The 25,670-nt window shown below is 42.6% G+C and overlaps 1 long non-coding RNA gene across 1 annotated transcript; it reads right to left on the bottom strand.

Moving 5' to 3' along the window:
• Positions 1–18,756: 18,756 nt before the first annotated feature.
• LOC148685927 (uncharacterized) lies at positions 18,757–23,278 on the bottom strand. The gene is made up of 2 exons (XR_015949543.1): positions 23,138–23,278; positions 18,757–19,744 (listed from the first exon to the last, which is right to left on the bottom strand). It is a non-coding gene; the product is annotated as an uncharacterized LOC148685927 (long non-coding RNA).
• Between the last annotated feature and the right edge of the window lie 2,392 nt (positions 23,279–25,670).

The raw sequence follows: 25,670 nt of genomic DNA, 5'->3' as shown, positions 1-25,670 counted from the left end.
TTATACCTTCCTCTTCCTACATAAGATTTCCAGTATCAGGATAAATATTAGTGGGGAGAGAGGGCATCCCTGCCTGACCCCTTTGTTAATTTCACAGCCAGGTGTTGTTTTTCCATTTATTATTATTTTAGCTTTTTGTTTCATCTATCCCTTTCCTATAATGTTCTCCAAAATCTATTTTTATTAGAAGACTCTTCATACATTTCCATGATACCCTATCAAAGGCCTTTTCAGCATCTATCACCATCAAGGCAGCCGGCTTGTCTATTCTTAGATCTAAATACTCTAATATATTTATAATATTCCTTGTATTACTTTGGATATGCCTTCCAGGTAAAAAACCTGCTTGCTCACTAAGAATGATTTTCTGTAGTATTTTTAAAAATCTTTCTGCCATTATATACGCATACAGTTTGTAATCACTGTTTAGAAGTGATATAGGCCTATAATTAGTTATTAACTGATGGTCCACTCCTTGTTTGGGTAGTAACATAATTAAACAGTCTTTCCACGAATCTGGCATATGGCCTTCATTCAAGATATTATTCATGATGTTCTTAAGTGGTTTGGACAGAATGTTTTCAAATTGTTTATAATATATAGCTGGGAGGCCATCTGGCCCTGGGGTTTTTCCTATCATCGCATTCTTAATAGCCCTTTGTATTTCATAGGTCGTTATAGGACCATTCAGCACCTCTTTTTGATCTTTAGTAAGTTTTAGGAGGTTGTTTCATTCTAAATGCTCTTGAACCTCTTCTGTTGTTTCTTTTCCTTCCTAAAAAGGTCACTAAAAAATTCCACAAATCCTTTTTCTATTTCTTCAGGATTATTTATAATCTTTCCCCCAATTTTAATTCTATTAATCGTCCTCTCCACCACGCTCTTTTTAAATTGCCAACTAATAGCCTTCCTGGTTTATTAGAGTGTTTGAAGGATTTTTGTTTCATTAATTTCATTTTCCATTCAATTTCTACATTTGTCAACATTGAGTATTGGGATTGTTGAAGAGCAACCAGACATAATTGTATCCAATATGTATCCAAAAGAAGGGAAATTTCTTGTACTTCAAAGTTGCTAAATAGTCTCCATTAGCTGCTACTACTGTGCTCTGCTCCCATTCACAAAAAGCCCCCTTGCAGAGCCTGTCCATAGAAAAAGGAAGCTGACTTCATTTTTCGCTTCCGTTTTGCCAAATCAATTAATTTAAGACTAATTTCTTCTTTAAAAACTTTATTTGGTCTTTACCTCTGATTGGAAAGTCCACTGCTTATGGTGACAACATGTGGCTTCGGCTGTAGGCTGCGATGGAGCCGTGAGCAGACTCTTCCCTTTCCCCCCTCGCAAAAATGGCAGCAGGGAGATTGGGGTTCCGGTGAGTTCTCTGATGCTCTGCTGGACCCCTGGGGTCCCCAATAGTCCAAGGGGTTTGGGGGTACACCTAGCCCTGGGGCTCGCCCTGGAGCCCTATCAGCCAGAACCGTGTCGTCCTTTTCTCGGACGACATGGAGTGTGCCGCCATTCCCTCTGCAGCAGACCAGAAGTCCCTTTTTTAAAAAACCTTTAACCAATGTTATGAAAGATAAATTTAAGAATTTGCATTCTACTGTCTGTGTTTTGATGTCTTCTTCATCCTCTTAGATATATTGTATAAGCACAACACAGAAGTTTGTAACAGGAGGAATTACTGGAGACCATTTGGACAAACTTGAAGAGAACCATTACCTTTTTACCTTAAAATGGGACAAACATGAACTGGAATTATTTGTTTCTTTTTTGACATCTTGAATTTGAACTAGTTCATTTTTAATAAATGAATGTTCCAAGGTCTCAGAACATGTCACCTAGAGAAGAGCCATAGTTTGGTGGTTGAGCAGGTGCTTTGCATTTTGAGGAGCCTAGGTTAAATTCCAGTTAAAAGGATCAGGTAGCAGGTGGAGGTGAAATAGGTCTACTTGAGACCCCGGGAAACCAATGCAAATGAGGGAAACAGTTCTGAGGCAGGTGAACAAATATTCTGACCCATTGTAAGGCAGCTTCCTCTGTTCCTGCCATGTGAACTAGTCCCAAGGGCTCAATACTGCTGGATAAGAAACTATGAGGCGTCGTTGCTTATTTTTACAAAGAGATAAATAGATAACTCTGTGGCGTTGCAACACTGGCTACTTCTGCAGCACAGGCTACAGGGCTACTTGTAAAATGTTTCATATAACAGACGCCCTCAGTGCCTGACAGCTTTAGCCTTGACACAATACAGTGACTATGTCCTTAATGACATTTCAACACGTTGGGTCTTGCTCAACATTTGGTAAACCCAAGGGCGGGGTCTTTCCTCTAGAGAAAGAGATTTCTACTATAATTTACCAACTTATTGTGTTCAATGGTTGCTACATTAATCAGAACACTGAAAAGAATAAAAGGGGTTCTCAGCCACCAGGTAAAAGATATGTGCACCCACTGATTATCAGCACCAGTTGCCATGGTTCACCAATTATCACAGTGTATTCATTGGTTGTACTCACCAGCTTCCTGATTATATGAGATGGTTGCATCATGCTTTGATATGAAGGTGTAGGGGCTTAGGATATGTTCTTGTGACACAATAATTAGGAGGCATTCATTTGTGCCTATTTCTGAAACACCCATTAAGACATTTGAGCAGTGATACAGTTTCCTCGATGCATGATGCCGTTTCCTTTAGCCAATTAAAACAATGACATCAAGGCCAAGCCTTTTAGTAAACAATGAACAATGCAGAATAGGACTTGGATATGGTAGCCTTCTAGTTGTTACATTTAAGCAGCATTGATCATGGCTGAGCCAAGAGAACAAAAGAAAAGCAGACGTGGAATCCACTGTCTTGCGATTCTGGATGTAGTGAGCAAATGGATGACCTTGATGAAACATTTTAACTGTGTTCATATACCATTTGCTCCAGCTCTGGTGCACTCCCATCGCTGGCGTTTGAAACCAAGCACATGTGATGTTCACCAACATCCATATGTATCCTGTGGTTTCTGGAGAAATACTACTGTTTGGTGCATTTTGCCTCAGACCAGCTTTCATCTGATTTGAAAATGTAAACTGTGGTTAGGCTGAGGTGCATTCATTTCAGACAGCCATTGTGCCAGTGCAAATGACAGGAGTTTGAGAGGTTGCAGGTATGGGGAAACAAAGCACATGATAAGCATTAGGTGAAGACATCCCCACCTACTCTCTGGTGTGCACAGCAACCACAAAAATGTGGCTTGAAACACAGCAAGGGAAAACAACCTCACTGTGTTTTAAGCCACTAATGTGTACACAGCCTAAGAAAGAACACCAGACCAAAAGATAATGCCAGTCTTTAACTGGATTCACAGGAAGAAAGGAACGCAGCATTAGCTATTTCTGCATGATTAATACAATGCACATACCCTAATTCAGTACTGTTTATAACCTTTTTCAGTCTTGTTATTTATTTAGGCATTCATACACTGGAAAAGACCCTGATGTTGGGAAAGATTGAGGGCACAAGGAGAAGGGGACAACAGAGGACGAGGTGGTTGGACAGTGTTTTCGAAGCTACGAACATGAGTTTGACCAAACTGCGGGAGGCAGTGCAAGACAGGAGTGCCTGGCGTGCTCTGGTCCATGGGGTCACGAAGAGTCGGACATGACTAAATGACTAAACAAAACAACAACAACAACAACAACAACAACAACACTTCCTTTCAAGGGAAAATATCTCCCCAAGGCAACTTACAATGTAGCTAAGCTAAGTATGAATTTTAGCTAAGCAATGTAGCTAAGTACAAAATTTAAACAATTTTTAAAAATCAGTCAAAACAAACAATGCCCTTTGTCTCTTACAGTTCTATGTCACAGATTCCTGTATTATGTCGTTTCTGTACTAGAATCTGTATCATATCAGCAAAAACCCCTGTGAGGTAGGGGTTGAGAGACATTGACAGACCCAGGTCATCCACTGTGCTTCATGATTAAGTGGGGATTTGAATCCTTGTCTCCTGGGTCCTTGTACAACAACTACATCCAATGTGAGACTCAGTTGACCGCAGCCTCCCCCAACCTGATGCACTCCGGATGTTTAAGCCTATAGGCTATGGCCTACAGGGCTTTTTCAGCAGGAACTCACTGGAACTCAGTTCCAGCACCTCTCAGGAGGGCGGCATTGCTATTACAAGAGAAAAATAGCACAGGCTACCTACAAACCCTAACCATTGTCATACCCCTCACCTGTTCTAGTAAAACTGAGACATTGTGAGCTCCGGAGAAAATATAAAATTACAGTCTGACTTAATATAATTCTAATAGTAACCACAAGATGTAACTGTTTGGAGCAGGAGAGAAAATGTTCATTGTTAAATGTCATCCCTGAGGAATGAAACAACAGTAAAATACAAAGTATAGTTTCCTAAATGCCATTATGCAAGATGACCTCTTTCATTTCCAAAGGGAAGGAGCAGGAACCACAATGTACATTGTTACTGTGATTGTACTTTCGCTAAAATCATCCTGACTACAATTTTGTGGAGTTTTCTAGCTGCTTCATATCTTGCTACCCTGTCATTTAACATATCTTAAGGTGGTAGAACCAAAAAGTTGAATATCTCTCTCTCTCTCTCTCTCTCTCTCTCTCTCTCTCTCTCTCTCTCTCTCTCTCTCAGAAGTGGTCAGTGGTGGAAAGTTGGAAAGTGCCCATTGGGACTGGTGGGGCAGAAAGCGGGGAGCCCAATAGGAGGCGGAGCCAGAGTCAACAACAGGAGGAGCCTTCTAATTGAAGTTTCATCCCCATCCTCCTCTCAGTTGACTTCTACAAGAGCAACACTGAGATTAAGAAGGAGGAAGCTGGCAGGCAGTGTCTCGCCCCCTGGACTGGTTGCAAGTAAGAAGGGAGGCAGGTGAGGGCTGGCTGAGGGGCAGATTGTGTTTGCCCAAATAGGCCAGCCTCTGCTAGATGTGATGCAGGTAAAAGACTTCCTGCTGGTGCTGTGTGGTAGCTACTGGCTAGTCCTAACAATGCCAGCCAAAATGTACCCTGGAAGTACAAACCTCACCTGAACCACACAATGATGACCATCTTTTGGCAAGCCACTATCAACCTCTCATTAGTAACATAGAGATAGTAATACTCATCCTTTTGTCAAGATTGCTCATATTATGCTTATCTGCCTTTGCTAAACTGGTGCCCTCTAGAAGTTTTTGGTTACAACTCACATTGGTCTCAACCAGCATAGGCTGATGGGAGTTGTAGTCCAAAACTTCTGGAGGGCATCAGCTTAGCAAAGGCAGAGGCACATGAAATAATTTTAAATCTTAAAATGTGCTGCATTTGTGCTGTTTCTGCACCTTCCTCTTAGTGTTAGTAATGGTACCTGTAATCATCTCTTTCCTAAGAAGCTTTAAGCTCTCCCATGGGATCTGTTAGCCTAAAACATAAATACAAAGTGATACAGTACATGGATAAGGAATGTGGCAAGCCAGGAATGAAGCCAGTGCAGAACTGGGCAGATTATGAGCACTGTGTGGCAGACTCTGTGCAAAGCCAGAACCTGTGGAGTTTATTGGCTTTTCAGACCCAAAACTGATCACCTGACAAAATACATTAGTCTTTGGCAGTATGCTATTTGTGTGATACTCCTACACATCTCTACTCAAAGGCAATAGGGTAATATTATTAACATCAAATAGAAAATGCAGAGGAGGAAGAATAGCCATTGCACAGAAGTGGCCACACTGTCTTTCTTTTAAAAGAAACATTCCAAGCCCCATGTGCAGTCCACTACTAACAGAGGGTGCACGCAATCTCCTAAGAGTATTAAAAAATGGTACCTGCAGCAAAAGTTGCAGGATACTCCATTCCATTACCCGTCCCACCTGGTTTTCTGTTTGTTTATACTCCAAATTGTTGGTGTGATTTACCTACCCATAGGCAAGTATTTAAATCCTGGACTCATGCAGTTTTGCAAATTCCACTCATAGTGAATTCGGTGTGGCCAGTGCAAACAACCCCATCATTAACTTTTACAACCAGACACATATTATTGAACTAGCTCTGCATGATACATTATAAGCCCCTGGCAAAGTCTTTTGTCTGCCTCTTCTTATACACATCAGCTCCCTCGTCACATATGGCGCTAAACCTGTTTTGTCTGCTGTGCCTAGTGGTATGAGGAAGAAATCACCTAGTACCCAGATGTTCCTTTTTAAATATCTAATTGTCCCTCTTTTAAAGACAAAGAAAATCTTCAAAGAGCGTGTTACAGGTAGGTAGCCGTGTTGGTGTGACGTAGTCGAAACAAGAAATAAAAAAAATTCCTTCCAGTAGCACCTTAGAGAGTGCTTGCCTTCTCCACTCAATCATGAGCTAAGCACTTTCAGTGGCACAGGTTATAAACCTGGGCCACAAAACAAGATTTGCCCATGCATCCACAACACTGGATGTAACCTTAGTTAAGATTTTTATGCTCCCCCTTGGAATCAGTTGCTTGCTTTTAAAGGGGCAATGTGGAGTTGCATGGTCCAAACAAGACTGTCATTGGAACAAGGCAGCACCTAAATAAATAATAAATATAAATATAAATATAAAAATGCAAACATGTATATTACATCCTGTTAGAAAGCAGCAAAAATAGATACTTCCCCTAGCATAAGGGACGTCCCTGTAAAAAGAGACACTTGGAAATGTTACAGTTGGTACTATTGCTGACCTTAACTAGGCCTGTACTTTCTCATATTACAAGACCAATTGACTTGACTATCTGCACACGCGACAGTACCACAATCAGGGTCTTTGTATGAAGGTATGAACATGGAGCACTAACATTTGCACATCATTCAGCCAAGTCATTGGACTGAAATGCAAATGGGTGGCAAAAGGGAAATGTTATATCAACATTGCTTATCTGTTAAAGAAGACTGCTTTTGTGCAATCATATTTGCTTTTGCTTTGGAGTCAGTGATGGCTTTAGGGCACTGCCTTCTCGATGTTTTCTTCCCCTGGGCACTTCCCCCCATTCCATTGCCTTTAATGAACCAGGGTTCCCTGTAATCCTTCAGGCAATAAAGACCTTGTGGCCAGTGCCAGCTACACTTTAGGACAGCTTAACTGTGAGTACGCTGCCTATGAGAGTGCATGATTAATCCTCACCCAGGACTAAGTACATTTCCGGTTCTGATGCCAGGTCTACCATAAGGCGGTCTACTCACCAAGAGATTGGATCTAGCAGGGCAGTAAGCACTCTCTCCTCTGCAGTGCTCCAGCTCTCTGGTGATGCGCTCCAAGACCAAATCAATTCTGGGCAAAGCTTGCCATGCACTAATGACCTGCCAGAACAGTCAAAGATGCAGCCATAGTTCAGCTCTCTCAATGTACACTGAAATCCTTTACTTAAACTGACAACTGCTGAGACTTCTTGTTCACTCCAGCTGGGATTTAGTTATTAACACAAATATCATAAGCAGATGCTAATGTTCAGCAGTGCAATTTCAATGCCTTGGACACACAGTTGAAAGACAAGATACGAAGGGTTCATGATGTTGAATCAGGACCTCCTACACCCATCTGACAGGCATGCTAGCTGGGGATTCCACTGCAGAAACAACCCTCTTTCTTGGTCCTCCCTCACACTTCAAAGGAGCTGCCTGCTCTTTTTGCATATAGATTTATTCAATTAAATGCACATTCACAGACACAGAAACCTTTTCAGTGCAGCATCAGTTTCATCGCATGGTGAAGCATTACAAATCATAAAATGCAGCAGAAAAACACATGCAATTAAAAGTAATACAATTATTGCCTGCCCTTGACCTTACAGCATTAAAACAATAATGAAGACAATTTAAAAATTGCAACCCCCCAAAATCAGTAAATAACAACCAGGTGGTCAAAAACTATTTAAAGTTCTGCAGTGACAGACATCAATAGCCAGGAAAAGCGAAAGAGAACTGAAATGCTTCTAGCATGCGCTGGAATGCTGGCACATGCCAATGCTGAAACTCCTCTTCAGGGAGGAAGGAGGGAAAGTACTCTTTCTGGCCAATCGGCCCATTCTAGATGTCGGTGATTAGTTAATATATGCTGTGGCATTAGTTGATGGGTAGAACACAGCCAAAGAATCAAGGAACTATGGATGCGAAGGGCAGGATTCAATTCACCTACCGGTACCTAATTCACACTTTCTGAAACCGTGCACAAGCTGAAAATTTTGTGTCTCTTTTGTGGGAAATGTATCATTTTTGTGCATTCTGCAATTTCCACCCTACAAAATTTGCACTCTTCCAGATTTTTCAAGGCCGTTCTCCAGCCAAGTAACATGTACAAAAATGTATGCACTGGAGTGAAGCGTGCACGCATACAAAAATCATGTATTAGTGAAAATAGCATACAAAAAATGCATTGTAGTAGGGGAAACTGCTCTGCAAAAAAGTATATCTTAGGCAAGAGTATATACAAACATATGAAAAATTGCTGAGGAATTTTCACGAGGACTTAAAAAAAAATAACAAACTGATGTGGATATGTGGAGAACTGAACTTCAGACTGGAAAAATGAGAAACTGGGAGAAACTGAAATTGACAGATTTTCCCATCCCTCTCTGGAAGCAAGCCCAGTCTCTGCAACATTCTGTCAGCAGGATTGTCTCAGGATAGACCTGGAAAAGGTGTATTTACATTTGTTTACTTTTTCTACAGCAGATTGACACAGCTTTTGCCAGTATGGCTCAGGTAGTAATACTGCCTTTGAAACAGTTTCCTGCCAGTTGTAATGGGATGCGATCAGAAGGGAAGTCTGGCATAGCTGGGGAGGCTCTGGCATGAGATAAGCAGAGGCAGATGGAAGACGGGTCATATGCCAGATGAATGGGGCACATTAGCTGTGAGACCCACGCTCAGCCTAGTCGCTCTTCCAAGTTCTTTCGCTTTGCAAATTGGTTGGGACTGTAGAGATGCAGAGAAGATATTTCAATAATAATGATTATGGTGATCAGCATCATTTTAAAGCACCTACGGCAGGGATCAGCAAACTTTTCCAGCAGGGGGCCAGTCCACTGTCCCTCAGACCTTGTGGGGGGCCGGATTATATTTTGAAAAAAAATAATGAACGAATTCCTATGCCCCACAAATAACCCAGAGATGCATTTTAAATAAAAGGACACATTCTATTCATGTAAAAACACCAGGCAGGCCCCACAAATAACCCAGAGATGCATTTTAAATAAAAGGACACATTCTATTAATGTAAAAACATGCTGATTCCTGGACTGTCCGCGGGCCGGATTTAGAAGGTGATTGGGCCGCATCCGGCCCCCGGGCTTTAGTTTGGAGACCCCTGACCTACGGTAACATTGTCCTTGCCACTAGCTTACAGTTTAACAAAACAAAACACAAAAGGGGTAATGAACCAGGAAGAAAGGATTAATCAGACAATAATAATTAATTGTCTAAAGATTTGGCCCACTAGGAAACTTGAAATGTGTGGGTCCCTTTACTAGACTAGAACATCCATGATTAGCCTGCTCTCGTTGCATCTTAAGTGCACACAATTGCAGGATGATCACAAACTATCTCATTCAATGTCATTGATTTGTATAGATATCCTAAGTATGATAATGTTTGCTCTGCACTTATAAGAAATTGTGATTCATATCCTTTAAGTTTTTTCTAGTCTTTTTTAAAAAAAATAAACAACAACAACAATGAGTCTTCTTAACTAGAAGGTGTTTTGTTTACAAGGCCCACATTCTTGTTAATGTGTATTTAAAAGCCCTTCCCACATTTCTGATGCCCAAGGTAGCTTACAACCTCCACTAACAGCTCACGGTCAAATCCAAAATACTGATAGTTTGGAGGCAACCTGCATATTGATATATGTCACCTTGAGAGGGTGACATATATTAACCTAGAAGCTGGCATGTACATTTTTGAAAGAAATAAGAGAAATACCGGTATATAAGAAACTCAATAAAACTGGAAAGACATTGAAAAGTCAGATGTGCTTGAAACCCAAAGTCAAGGGATCTTAAAGAAGAAGCTAAGGACTCTCCACAGTTATAAATGAAAGTCAAAACAAGGGCTTGCAAACCTGTCACATTGATCCCAAACATTTTTGCTACAAGCTCCACTGCAACAACTTTGACGTTCTGACTCCAGTTCATATTTGATGATACTTCACTAGGCTTTTATCATGAGCCAACAAGTTTCATGTCTAGGATTAACATCAGTAAATGATTATTCTTCTGAGAATGTGTTCTTTTAAAAAAAACCTTTGTTAGAAATTGCCATGATTTTCATTAGTAAACCTTAAAAGTGTTGGAGGAAAAGCTTAAGTGCTGCAATAGGATGCTAGGCAAATAAAGAGCCTGGGCTGTTTTTCCAATTAACTTTTTTTGGAGGCAGTGGGAGAAAAAATTGGGAGGGTGACGCTGATGCAACCTCTTGTCAAACACCAAAACTAGAAGCACAGGCATACATGATTGCACTTGTTCACTTCACAAAAAGCATCAACCTTTCACCCACACCTAACAAAACATGACCCCAAAAGAGACAAGCCAGGGCAAACTATTCTCTATCTGAGAAATGCACACAGTTTTTATTTGACAACAGGTGCAATGACCAGACCTCAAATATTTTTGCAGTGCTGCTGTTCAAGGCTGGTTATATTATTAGAAGCAGTGACACTCTGACCTTACTCATAAAAACAAGGAAAGCTTATTCGGCTGACTTTGTTCTTCTTCTTCTCCTCTTTGTTTGGTTATGACTTTGTTAATTTATATTCTATCCCTGAGTTATGGCCATTTGTATCCCTCATACTGACGGAATGGAGAACGGGGAGAGAGGCTGCTTTCTTAGATTCTCCCTTTCCGCACATCACCCCGCCTCCCATTCCAAAGCCCCTCTGCCCCCAACCCTCTGGAGCAAAACCCAGAAACCTTTCCTGGACTTTCTTCTGAGAAACTCTGTAAGATCTCATGTGCTCTGCAAGATTGCACACAGTTTTGGAAGCGGTTTCAGCCTCTTCGGTGCCAATGGTGGAGGCGGCAGGGCAGGCAGGGTACCTATGGCATGACTGCCTTGCAGACAGTGGCGGAGCTTCATGCTCCTCCCCCGGGGGCGGAGAGCAGGCGCTCAGCCCCCAGGTGCGCAGGGGCAGGGGGCGCGTTTTGGGGGTGGGGCATGCTGTCTGTGGGGGCGGGGCACCCTGCGCAGGCGGAGGCAGCCGTGATGGCGCCCCTGGGATCGCACTGCCCGGGACAGCGTGCCCTCACCGCCATCTTCCTACGCTACTGCTTGCAGACCCTCCAAGTGTCCCTATTTTACAGGGATGCCCCTGATTTAGAGAAGCCATCCCAGTTTCTGATTTGATCCTGGAATGTCCCTATTTTCATTGGAGAAATGTTGGAGAGTATGGAATTATCTGTCCCCCACAGCCAGCTGAAGGCAATCCTGTAGAAGGGAAGTTTTTTAAAATGTTTAATGTTGTATTATGTTTTTATATAAATTGGAAACCGCCCAGAGTGGCTGTGACACCCCTATTTTCATTGGAGAAATGTTGGAGGGTATGGGCCTTGGGGGTTTCAGGCACCTCAGTCCACCTAATAGCCGAGCCGGTTCTGATGCCTAAGGTTCTTCTGCAAGTTTGTTGACGTTAATTGTTAAACAGAGTAAACAAATGATTTGAATACATGAGAGTACTACAGTAGGGTGGTACAGCCATGACTCAGACTATTTTAATACCTGTTGCCACATTAATAAATGGCAACATACTATGTTTGCAATGGAAATATTATTCAAGGCTTTGTCATCCACAGCTAATGCCTATTTTAACTAAATGTCTTCCATTATATCCGGTCAGCTAAACAATTGTCTAAATGTTCTGGCCTTGAAGGCCAATTCAATTTACTTGTTTATTTGTTTATTTAGAGAGAGAGAGAGAGAGAGAGAGAGAGAGAGAGAGAGAGAGAGAGAGAGAGAGAGAGAGAACTTTTCCCATTGATTCCATTGTGTGGAGTTACTTAGGAAATCAATTTTTATTTTTTTTAATATTCAGGCTTTTAGTAGGAATAAAATGGTTTAAAGTGCAGCTGCCCCCTGGCTTGAGCAATCGCGCAGATGGGGCCTGAATGTTGGAAGATTTTGAGGACAGACAAAAAGAAGCACTTCTTCACACAGTGCACAGTTTAACTATGGAATTTGCTAGCAAAATATGTGGTGGTAACCTCCAACTTGGGACAGCCTTAAAAGGAGATTAGTCAAATTCATGGAGGTTAATGGCTAACACTGGCTACGGGGAATGATGGCAGCATGCAACCTCCAAGATCAGAGACACCATGCCTCTGAATGCCAGTCTCTGGGGAGCATCAGTGGGAGAAGGCTGTAGTACTCATGCCCTACTTGTGGGCTACCCACTGGCTTCTGTTTGGCAGCAGGAAACAATAAGCTGTACTTGATAGGCCTTAGGTCTGCCCCAGTGAGGTCTGGCTTCTGTTTGGCAGCAGGAAACAATAAGCTGTACTTGATAGGCCTTAGGTCTGCCCCAGTGAGGTCTCTTATTATGTTATTAGCTGGGGGTGGGGAATACCCCCTACTGGCAGCTGCTGCCTTTCCCAGAATGCAACAGAATGAAGCAATGCCCAGGGCGTTCTGGGAAAATAGTATGGCTGCCAAGAGAATTTCAAGCCCCTAAGCCTGAATGAGTGTTGAATTCAATGGGCAGACCTGGGTTAATCAATTTGTACTCATTTGTTTCTTATGACACTTGTCCCTAAATTAACATGCACTTCTCCCTTAAATGTTTATTGCTCTGAAGTACCTGATCAGTAGATTGATCCCAGCATCTCAAGTGCAGAAAGCATGTCTAAGTTATGCAGACTACATTCCAGATATAGAAGTTTATAACTGTCAGCGTTCTGGATAAAAAAGGACTAAATTGGATTGTGATTCATTAAAAGCGTTGCAATGAGGTCAATATTTAGCACCCTGAGACTCTCAAAGGGTGACCATTTTCCCAATAAAGGTTAGCCATCTGTTCTGAAGGACTGAGAGGACAGTTCTCTCTTCGAAGGTGCCCTCCATTTGAGGAACTGTAACAAGGGAGAGCCTTGAAGCTCCCCATCAATACCTAGCAACATCTGGTCAGCAGACTGAGAAGGCGCACGTCTACTGATACCTTCCCCCTCCATGGTGAGAAGTGTTATATTTCTATTTAAATTATAATAATTATTTCCAAATTAGCATCTATACATTTGAAGTAGCATGTGCCAATTTTATGCCAATTGTCTGCGACATAATGTTTTGGAGCGGCATAATATTTTGGAGCGACATAATGCAAATCCTCTCTTCTAGTGATGCATAACTGGTCACCCTAGACCAGGCATCCCCAAACTGCGGCCCTCCAGATGTTTTGGCCTACAACTCCCATGATCCCTAGCTAACAGGACCAGTGGTTGGGGAAGATGGGAATTGTAGTCCAAAACATCTGGAAGGCCGAAGTTTGGGGATGCCTGCCCTAGACTCTCAGCTTCAATTTTTTTAAAAAATCAAATAGCTGAAGAAACCTTGATTGTATTTATAGTATCTATTTAAAATTCCACAGTGATGTAGAAAAGTGTAAATTAAAAACTATTTCACAACAATATATACACCTGAAAGGGCATGGGCATGGGTGAAAGCTGGTACAATATTCCACCAGAACCTTCAGCTGCAGAAGGAGGTGTGGCAGAAATGTACCACACAACCCAGAATAGTTGACCCCCCCAGTTATCCCCTTTCAGTCCCCTATGCTGTAACAGAGGCGGCCAGTGTAGTGCCCTTCAGACACAAGCTCCCACCTTCCCTGATTACTGAACATGGTCCCTGGGAGCTGGAGTCAATCACATTGGCTACCCCAGACAGATCGTGAAGCTGAGGCTCCAATACTTTGGCCACCTCATGAGAAGAGAAGAATCCTTGGAAAAGACCTTGATGTTGGGAAAGATGGAGGGCACTAGGAGAAGGGGACGACAGAGGATGAGATGGTTGGACAGTGTTCTCGAAGCTACGAACATGAGTTTGACCAAACTGCGGGAGGCAGTGGAAGACAGGAGTGCCTGGCGTGCTATGGTCCATGGGGTCACGAAGAGTCGGACACGACTAAACGACTAAACAACAACAACCCCTGTCATACAACTTAACTAGCAGCAAAATGTGCCATCTTCACCATGATTATTCCTCCTCCAAACTCTCCTGCTGTAAATATTGCTGCTAGTATGGGGAGCTGAGACTCTCCAATCTTTTGGTTAATGTAATACCCACAGTCAGAGCTCAATGATGAATCCCAAGAGTTTGATCTTCACACTGGCATTGTGTTTAAAAATACTCTCCAAAGAATGAATTCTTTTCATGACTTTATTCAGGTAAATACAGAAACTTGCAAGTAACATGCTAAGCACACAAACTACAATTCAGTGTGTCAGCTCCCACAGCTCCCAGGGTGCTTCCAAAGAGGGGGTTAATGTCACAAATGGGTCCTGCAGATATTACAGCTGACCACAGGTGGGTTTTCTTTTTAACTTAATGGATTTTCAGAAAGTTTAAATCCAGATTAAAGTGGAGAGGATACAGAACTGGTATTTTGATGCTGATGATGTCGTGTTGTCAGGGACCATGCTGAGGAGGGCTACAATGAGGAGGCATGGTGGGAGCCTCCTCCTCCCCCTGACCCTGAATCTCCCCAGCAGCAGGAAGAAAGTGTAGATTTAGAACAGTGGTTTGCAGAGCAGTATAGTTCAGAAGGGAAAGGCTGGGAAGAAGAAGACTCCTTTCACTTTGCTCTGCTTTTCTACTGCCAAGGAGGGAGGAAGACATTTCCCTGAAGCCTGACATGTGTTGATATCGCAGAAAACTTGCAGGGATGAGCAATGCTGATGTGGAAACACTTTTAAGATGGAATGAATGATGCCACACTGAGTCACAGCTGGTGCTTGCAATGAACCAACTGGTTTCATATGCAATGCCAGGCATGGGGGCAGGTAGGGACACGACTGCCAAGACACAATCAAGAGCCTGTGCTTCCAACTGTGGATTTGCAAGGGGAAGCAGGCTTTGAGCCTCTTTCCCATCAGTCGATGGGCAAGAGAGCCAAGGCTGGCTCTCTGCTGCTTTTCACAGGGGTTCTGAAGTGCCTGACACCCACCTGACTGTGGGTGAGAACTGCTGTGCCAAGCGCTGCACCAAGCTTCCTAAGAGAGCATAGGGCTGGCAAAACCTTTTATGCTGGGGTTCCCAAGCGTCTGACAGTCAGTTGTCTGTCAGATGCTTGGGAAGTGCTCAGAATATTTTGACAGGCAGGCAAGACAACCCACACACCAGTCATCTGGCACCATCATAATGCCATGTGATTGACAGATAGGTTGTTCCACCGATTTTCAAGGTTGGTGCTAAGGATCTGACCTGCAGAGCTCAAATGGTTTCCCTCACATCTGATGTAAATAAAAATAAAAAAAGATTAGGAAGAAGGAGGTAAAAAGCAAATATTTTATATTGGTAACATTTAACGAGCAAGCAAACAAGTACTTCTACTTGAATTCACTAGTCACATTCAGTTCAACTGGGCTTGTCTCCAAGTTCAGTGTGCTTAAGGCGATAACTCTTTATAGAAAATGAAGGCTTTATGATAGGTTTACCCCAGCAAGATTTAATCACACAAGCAAACACTGAACTGTCCTTTACTCTTGCACTGCAGGCAGGGAAGTTCCATAGGAAATGCTCTGGCTCACAGAGGATACAGTTGCACACAGCCTCAATCTCTGAGCGGTGCAAGATTCCAGGGGGTCCAGGCACTTACCCAGAGTTCAGTTTCCTTGGAATGAGGAACAGTGGAGACTGTGATGGTGATGTCTATAGTATACAGTATATGGTTAATTTACAGATATAGACAACCTGAGCTTGTGATGGAGGGGCTTACAGCATTAACATTCAATAAAGTTTTGCTTCTCTCACAGCCTTAGATTCAAGCAGAATTCAAGCATGTCTCTCCCTCTTGGGCTTCTGCCTGCAGCCTGCTTCTAGCCTAGCTCTCACACACCTCTGGCCCTTGTCCTTCTCACCGACAGCCAGGAGAGGGAGGGGGACCCACTTCTTTACCCTCTGGCACAAAGTCACTTCCTATATTACCCTAATAACCCATACTTAGGGGGGGGCATTAGCTCACCAAGACACTGGCTTGGCTATTCCAACAACTGAATCCTCCATTAGATTTTAACTCTTGCTGGATCCAGGAAATAGAAGGGGCTCAGGCATACAGCCTAATCCCACACCAAACTCACAGCATTGCATTTCAGTGTTCCTGATTTGTCTTTTGGGAACTGTGGTACTTTCAAGATGTCCTTACTGTTCAACCTCTATTCCTTGATTTCATTTCCACTGGGGTTCTAAATGAGTTCAGATCAATTTTGTCTTATACACAAGCCAGATAGTTTGGGTCATACAAAATATAGTTGCCTGTATGATCAATATGGATCACAATAGTTTTGCAAAATCCAACACAGTTTTGCTGTGTTGGTACTCCACAAAAATCTAATTAAAGCAATCCAACAGATCCAAGCAGAACTGACTGAGCAGGGAGAAAACAGGGGCGAGTCCTCGGCTGTGGGCAGTTTAAATAGCCCATGCAACACCCCCGGACCGTCCGGATTGGGCGGCCTAAGGTTGACGTGACCGAGGACCATCCAATGGCGCAGGGGCTATCCTGCCCCGTGCACATGGGGAGGGCTTGCTCCCAGCCCGCAACGTCATCTCCCTGGAAATGGGAAATGGCTTAAGCAGGAGATCTGATTTGTGCACAGAGCATCCATGGGAGCCACCCCTCTTTAATCTCTCTTAAGTACTCGTCTTCAGTTCCAGGAATTTTCAGAGTGACATACGCAATAATGAAGATAATCACAACAATACCAAAAAAGAAATGAAACTGTACAAGAAACAAAATAACAAGTCAGAGTTGAAACGTTAAATTTAAAAGGCCTGGAGAAATAAAAGTGGCGTTCCAAGGGCTGAAAAGATGTTGATGCCACACAAATCTCCTTGGAAAAGAAATTGCAAAACCAGGGTGCCACCACTAAAAGGGCCCTATCTTTAGTCACCTCCTGTTTGGGGTGTGTGTCAAGGAAGGGCCTTCAAGGCTGATTGTAGTGCACAACTCTCCTACAAATTAAGAGTTGTTGTGCACGTAGCTATGGATTAGTCCCTAATTGGAGAACTGAAGCTGCTATGTGAAACTGGGTAATAAATTCATTCCCAAATCAAATACAGCAGACATACATGAGATGCCTGTTTCAGGAGATGCTGGTTATAATTAGAAGCTGCAGTGCATGCTAGAATGTATCACGAGTTTTGTTTTTATTCTGCTTATATATGTTGCTTTCTTTAGATTGCACTGATTTGCTGCTCATGACATATAAAGTAAAAAATAACCCCAAGAAAACCATTCTTAATTCAGCACTTAATGTACTAATAAGGCCCAGTATAATATTAAGCCATTACACTTAGGGAAGGAAATGTCTTGTGGAAAATTCTCCAGGTACTGTTTTCTTCCATGCCACAAAATTCAAAATTGAATGGCAATCTTGTTTCGTGGAGTCTTCATTCCACAAAGTGCATACTTAGGATGCAAATTTCAGTATTTTCCACGGAAATTTAGAGTAGTTTAGTTGATTCCGCATAGCCACATTGTCATACAGCTTATAGATTTTGTGACCAAAATCTCAAATCGGTTAATGATTAGCCTTGCTGGGGAGGAAAGAGGTAATAATATAAAGAACAGAGTGTCACTAATAAAATCTGGTCTAGCAGGTCTGCCCAACCCCAGAGTTAATTTAAGTAAGTCCCTAGAGATTTTGTTAAATAGATAAACTAAAAATAAAACTTTAATTCCCTCCCTCATTTCTTCTAGTTTATTTAAGTTCCCCCCCCCATGTATAATGTATGGATTATTTAAATTTTCTTTAAACCTCTTATCACACCAGGATTTGTATAATTAACTGCTTTTGTGAGAAGTGGAGGGCAGGAAAGAAAGAAAGGAGGGATTGACAAAGTATGGGGAATTGTATGGTGGTAACAAATAGAAATCTGAAAATCTAAAATAAACTATTAATAAGAAAACAGGAAAAAAATAAAGGGAAACTAGTTAAATAAATAACACTAGAAAGAAATGGTGAGTCAGGATATGAACATAAGAAAAGCCCTTTGGATCTGGCCGATGGACCACTAGTTGAGCATCCTGTTTTCACAGCGGCCACCCAGATGCCCATAGGGAACCCACAAGCAGAACCTGAGCACAATAATTCTTTTCCCTCCTTTGGTTTCCAGCAACTATTATTCAGAAGTATTGCTGTCTCCAGCTGTGGAGCCAGAGCATAGCCATCATGGCTACTAGCCATTGATAGCTTTATCCTCCGTGCATTTGTTCCATCTTCTTTTAAAGCCATCCAAGGATCTGCTAGTAGGCACTCGTGCCTCAATTTCTTTCTCAGTTGTCTCTGCTATGACAAATTTTCAGTTGTACGCCTCTTGGACAGGGAGCTTTCCTCTTGTATTTTATAGGGGAAAACAACAACAGCTCATTGTCTGGAAACAATGGGTCACAATGGTCTGCATCTTCTGATGGCCAGGTGGCGGGACCAACAGAAAAATCATCAACAAAGACAGCCATTATACTTGTCGATTCCTTAGCAAAGAGTCAGAAGAACACCAGCTGGGAAAACTCTCGTGTGAAGAGGCAAAGTCTTTACAGGGTATTCCATTTTAATATCTAATTTCCTTACTTTACAGAGTTTTGTTGGATTTTAACAAACGTCACTAGAAATACATTAGAAGCGGCTACCTCTCTCAAATGAGGATTTAATTTAGGCACAATCAGATAAGAATGATATTTTCATTAATCCTCAGAACCTTAAAGGCATTGCCCAGTATGCTAGGAGTGAAGGTACAGATACCTTTGATGAAACCATTAAGTTCAAAATGATAGTTAGGATATGCTTAATGAGTTTTAGCTGGCTCACACAACAGACAGATTATAAGTGATGTAGATAATTCATAAAACTTAATTTAAAATGAGAGAGCATTTTTTTAAAGGAAACATTCAATCATCTTTTTTAAAAGAAGGAGGGAATCTATCAGTAATGCAATAAAGGAACAAAGGTAAGAAGATTCAGAAAATGCCTTGATGTCCTCTTCTACAATCCATTATTGATGTGTGTGTTGGTGTGTGTAATGTGCAATTCACATTGCAACTCAGAGCATGGAAAGCTTTTTTTAAAAAAACCAACCACCTTGGGTATCACCACATTTAGAGCAGGGGCTGGAGAGAAAGAAACAAATCATTGGAATAATTTGCCAGGAACACAAACCACAATGATGCACATCTTCCAAATGGGTGTATTCAGAATATCCATTATGGAGAAAACCGAGCTCTATTCTGTATATCAATCTGTATGTGTCTCTTGGCTCAAGTGTCTTCTGTTTTGGTCAATTGGAACAACAACAACAACAACAACAACAACAACTCGGGAGTCAATGGAGGAGTGTGCCTTTGGGGTTGAAGTCAAGCTAATGGAAGGTCGCAGCGCCAGTTGTGGCTGTAGAGACCGATGCAGGGGAGACATGTTTGTTGCAGTAGGGGCAGATGAAGGCTTCCAGTTGTGCTGCTGCAGATGCACCATGGCGTTTCTTCTCTCTGCGCTCCTCCCAGAGGTCGTTTCTCCTCTGGTCACTGCTGTGGATACACGACTTGATAACAACACTCACCATTGTAATTATGATTATAATTATACTGCACTATCCCTGGTAGAGGGACACAGGTGGCGCTGTGGGTTAAGCCACAGAGCCTAGGGCTTGCCGATCAGAAGGTCGGCGGTTTGAATCCCCACGACAGGGTGAGCTCCCATTGCTTGGTCCCAGCTCCTGCCCACCTAGCAGTTCGAAAGCACATCAAAGTGCAAGTCGATAAATAGGTACCGCTTCAGCGGGAAGGTAAACGGCATTTCCGTGTGCTGCTCTGGTTCACCAGAAGCGGCTTTGTCATGCTGGCCACATGACCTGGAAGCTATACGCCGGCTCCCTTGGCCAATAAAGCGAGATGAGCACCGCAACCCCAGAGTCAATCACGACTGGACCTAATGGTCAGGGGTCCCTTTACCTTATCCCTGGAAGAATGAAAGGACAGATTCCTGCCTCTGTAGGAGTTTCTGCAATACATTTAGCAGGATGTGGGCTTGTTTGATTTTGAGATTTTGCAAGGAATGGTTGGTTAGCTGATCTTTTCCAGGATGCTTTAGGGGAACTTGTAGCCTCTTGGATCTCCCTGCACATTGGCCAGTTCCCCACCCTAGCTTCATGGCCATTGCCTATAGTTACTTATTTTCTGAATCTGGCGCACTTGTGCCCAGGATTACAGGAAGAAACATCATTGTTATCTACAGAGACATCCCACAACAGCCACCAGCCACTTCCACATTCAGAGCAACTCTACTGCCCCCACCCAAAGCTGCTGTGCTAACGAAAAACTGATTAGTCATGGAATCTCTTCCAACAATAGATTTCTATCATTCTAACATTCTTTGTCAAAACATATTTTGCCTTTCACTGTTTTTTGTTTCTTTTATATATATAAAATAAAAGTTCGTAACAATGTAAGTATTAAAGGAAAATGTCATGCCTCTCAATAACTTCCATTGTTGCAACTGTGGGAATGTAGATGGCTATGATATCATCACTGGGAACAATTTTTTAATTCCCATGGGGGGGGGAGAGTCTATCCTGAACAGAACCATCTCTGTTCCATGGGCCCAACAGAATTTAAATTGGGAACTCAACCTCCGCAAGACCTCCTCCCTGCCAAAAGTGATGGAATTTGCAAGGTACAAAGAGGAATATCCCTTAGCTTCTGGGTAAACAAATTGCCATATATCCAAAATGTTGACTCATAAGAAAAATATTCAGGGTTGCACTTCCCTGAAATAGAGGTTTTTATGCTGACAAATAGTTAAAAGGTCTGCTCACTCATGCATCTTTCTCTAAGTACCCCCATCTTTTCTTTTCCTTTAACTTTGGCCCCATTTTCAGGTAGCATTAAGAATAAAATTAACGAGGGAATAACATGCACAAGTGCTTTGCTTCTCCCCACCTTCTGATGGTTGTAAAAGATGGGGAACACAAACAGAAACAAGCCACATAAAGCACAAGCAGTAAGGACAGAATTTGGCATCTTTCCCTCCATACAGCACAGTCATGGGCTGGAGAGAAGCAAAGACTTGTGTACATAAACACATCCAAGCAAGCAAGAGGCAAAGGCACTTGATGAGGGCAGAGAACAGGTGGAGTGAGTGGGCTGGTCTTGGGAGAGTCTTGAGGGCCATATAGAAAGTCCTGGATTGACACATTGGGCCCCCAGGCCTGAGGTTTCTTATCCCTATCGCCTGTCCTGCGATTACAATTATAGTGAATGGCAAAAGAGAGGGAGATACTTGGCATCCACTTATTTTGTGATTCTGGCACCAGGAAAAAACTTTTTTTATTTTCCAAGGCATTTAAAGTTGTGTTTTATATTCAGTTTTTTAACTATTATATCTACCATATGTTATTTTATATTTAATAAGTCTTTTCTATTTCTTCTTAATATTATTGTTTACATTATTGGTTTTTTACTGTATTTTGCAGATGCCATCCTGGGAAACCCTTCCTTGTTTTTGTCTTGAAAATAAGTCAAGTCCCATTGTGGCATTAGTTGCAGCTGTCTTTTGCCAAACGTGTGTGTGTGTGTGTCCACTTTTTTATGCACATGATTTTTTCATTTGCATGAGCAAAGTAATATGTGAGTTGATAGATGAATAAGTCTCAGCCATGCCATTTTTCATGATTTCCATATAGTATCCAAAATCACAGACTTTACTGTGTCTGAAACTCATGAGCTGTGAGCTCTTACTTCACAACTCACAAGAATGGAGAGCTCTCGCAAATTAAAAGGTGACACCCCACTGAGTTGAACACATGAACCAGTCCTTTGCGAGAAGAGCCAGAAAATCTAGGAGAGATGCAGCGAGTTACAGCATCTGGGCTCTGGACTGTTTGTTCCTTATTTAAACAGGAACTTCTGTAAGTAGAAAGTTCAACGGAAGGAGCAATAAAGTGAGCAGATATAATCCAGATTATGTATTATGAGTAAATATGGCAGTGAAACACAATATCTTAGCTTCGTTAATGAGCACAAGTGCACTTGACTAAAGGTAAGATATGACTGGTGGGCATTTGCCCAGGCTTTGAACTTTTCTGCAGTCAAAGGATGTGCCTACCATTTTTGTGAGGACATGGTACTGTCACTACAGCGGAAAGCTTCTTCAGCGAAAAGCTTCTTCAGCGAGAAAGCTGGCGATGATCAGTGCATCTACGTGAAATGTCCTTTTTATTCTGCATTTGTGATGATTTATGCACATGATGTTATCAGGTTGGTGGTATATATGTGACCTTGATTTCAACACTGTTCATGCAAAGGTTTGGGGGCAAACATAGTGCTAAGTTCTAATCAGTGCATGTCGTGTGGTTTGTGTGTGTGTGTGTGTGTGTCCCACTTTTGTTGCACTATAGTCCAAGAGTGCCTCTCCAGCGGACGATAATGCAGTATTGTTAGAGAAGCAGCACAGAACAAAGCAGAATGATGTATGGACAGGTCACACCCCTACTGCAGACATTTTGTGATTGATGAAAAATATGAAATATGCCCACAGGTTCAAAAATGTTGTTGTTTAGTCGTGTCCGACTCTTCGTGACCCCATGGACCATCCCATGGATGGCAACTCCTAATTAGAGTGCCAGACAAGACCTGGGGAGATCCATTCTCAAATATACACTCATTCATAAAATTCACCAGTCCCCAACCTTAACTCTAACCTACAGGGGATAACTATGTATGCTGCCTTGAGCTTGTTGGAGGAAAAGCAGGACATAAATAAAGCATATAAGTAAACAATAAATAACAGACCTGGAACTTAGGAGTCTCAGGGTATTACATTAATTTTTCCATCATTCATCTTCCACCTTCCCACAATTTCTTGTAAGCCCCCAAATGGTAATGATTTTCCTTTAAAAAAAAATATATTGTGAGCTTCTTCACCTTAGTGATGTGATACCAAACAGAGGACGATCTAAAGGTCTGGGTTGTAATAATAGATTCTGTTTCCATAAGCTGGGTTTTTGAGCAGGTTTTCTCAAAACTTCCTCACCTTCAGCTCACAATGAAGATGTGAAAGCAAGTAAAATTCACCTCTTACTAAAATCAACAGGAAACCCTCATGCTTCTGGGAACAGAGGATGTGGTATATTATTCACGCTCAAGTAGAACTCTGCATGCTACCTGATTGCTTCTTTCATATGAAATATCAGCCATAAAGTACTTGTGGAGAGCAAGGCATTCTTCCGAAAGAATTTTTCCATGGGGTTCTGGAGAAAAAGGGAGAGGAAGGAATTCGCCCCTGCCTTCACCTCTGCTCTGGAATGCTGCTGGTCCTGGGGAGATTCCAGAAATTGTCAGAAGTCATAATTATTGACTGAGAAGCCACATGTGCAATCAACTCCCTGCTAAACAACCAGTTCCTTCAGGCTTAAATTAGCCTTAAAGGCAAGGTAATTTGTTCCTGTGGTCAGACTTCACTTAACACAAGCCTCGTATGCTATTGAATATACATGGAATAAGCAGAGAGCTAGAGCACAAACACCTGGCAGAGATGGCCCAAGGCATTTCTGTGCCCGTGGCATATTATTTAAATGGCACCCCTCCTAGTGGTAAAAATAATGGACAGAACAACGCTCCAGAGCCATGTCAGTCATGCGCTGGCCAGGACAGGAGGTGGGAGGGGATTGCCTCTTGACACACCCTGCTTACACTCATTTTATCTCCTTACAACCACTGGAGCACTTGTCTCTGTGGAAAGGGAGGACCCCCCCCCCAATATCCTATGCCTCCCGGGTCACCTTCCAAGGACCAATGTTTGCACCCTAAACTGTACTAGTTACATTATTTCTTTTTTGACCTTTAAATAACACCTTGTAATCTGCATCTGAGTTGGACCACAGCTGTGAGAATGGACATTATTTCTTCAGACATTATTTATTTGATTTATATCATCCCCCCCACCCCCCAAGGAGTTCAAGATGGCATGCATATCTGTTTTCCCCCTCCCCGTTTTATTCTCACAACAACACTGAGTGTTAGGTTAGGCTAAGAGACAGTGACTGGCTCAAGGTGACACAGTGACCTTCATGGCTGTATGGGGATTTAAACCCTGGTCTCACAGCCCAACATTAGCCACTACACCACACAGACTCAAATCATAGCACTGAGTAATATACAAAGAGGAGCCACACTCCCACTCGGCTTGGGAGCTGCAAGATTCAGTGTAGCGGTGGTTAGTGCTGCAATATTAGGCCAGTTTTATTTGGTGTATTATCCAAGATTCCAGGGTGCTGCACATATGGAATTCAACTATGGCACAGAATTTATTTGACAAGGTAGGAGTAAATACCGCAGCCTTTCTTACCACCTTTCACATCTGACAGACCACCTGCTTTTATGCTCTGGGAAATTGCATGGGATATTTTGACAGCTGAAAGTGATTTTTGTGTCTGACACAGTCGTTCAGGTTCTAAAATATTAACAAGCAATCTCGTGCTCTCGTTGCTTCTCTCAGGGTTTAGATTACAGAATTTTGCAAAGTGCAGTGAAAAGGATACGTTCTTGTTCCTCTTTTTCAGGGATGAGCAACCTCAGTCCTGGGGCCTGCGTGTAGCCCCTCAGGTCTCTCTGCCAGACTCCTCCTCACACACGCCTCTCCCCAGGTCACACCCTCCCATGCCCTTCTCAAATGCTTCTTCCTGGTGGAAATGGGTCCGCAAAGCAATAGTGTCTTCTGCTTACCTAGATGCAGTGTGGAGAGTGCAGTGTATTGGCTCTCCTGGCCTGCTGTACGAGGAGCTGCCTGAGTTAACTCTCAGGCACGGTGTTTTTAGTTTCTGTTCTGCTTGCGCAGCCTGCTGTGTGGTTTTTAAGTTGATCTTGTCTATGCTTCCTCAGTGCAGCTTCAGAGGGTTGTGTTTGTGAGTGTGGGTGAAGAAAATATGGGTTTTCCATGGCTGAATGTTGCCTACTACACCAAAGTTGGAGCAACATCCATTGCTCCTCCCCCATTTGCCTCCGGCCATATCCTAGCTGCCTCTGGTCCTATTCACCACCGCTAGAATGTGGCCCCTGGGAAGTTGCCCATGAGGGAATGTGGCCTTCAGGCTGGGGGGGGGAGCTCCCCACACCTGCTCTATGCCTATACAGTGGCACCTTGGTTTTCAAACTTAATCCGTTCCGGGAGTCTGTACAACTTCCGAAACCATTCAAAAACCAAGGCGTGGCTTCCGATTGGCTGCAGGAGTTTACTGCACTCAATCGGAAGCCACAGAAGCCACACCGGACATTCGGCTTCCAAAAAACGTTTGCAAACCGGAACACTTATGTCAGAGGGTCGTCGTGGCTACTCTAGAGTAACTCCGCCTGAGTCCAGTTTGTCTTCAAAGAAGTTTATTGTGCTATCTATTTACAGTGTAGAGAGCTTAAAACATGACCTCTCATCCCGAATCAGAATCCGGCAATGGCGTATGTC

This window comes from Zootoca vivipara, chromosome 4, assembly GCF_965207765.1.
Source record: "Zootoca vivipara chromosome 4, rZooViv2.hap1.1, whole genome shotgun sequence".
NCBI classification, from domain to species: Eukaryota; Metazoa; Chordata; class Lepidosauria; order Squamata; family Lacertidae; genus Zootoca; species Zootoca vivipara.
The sequence above is the reverse complement of the archived record's forward strand: the minus strand, read 5'-3'. Positions and strand labels throughout refer to the sequence as shown.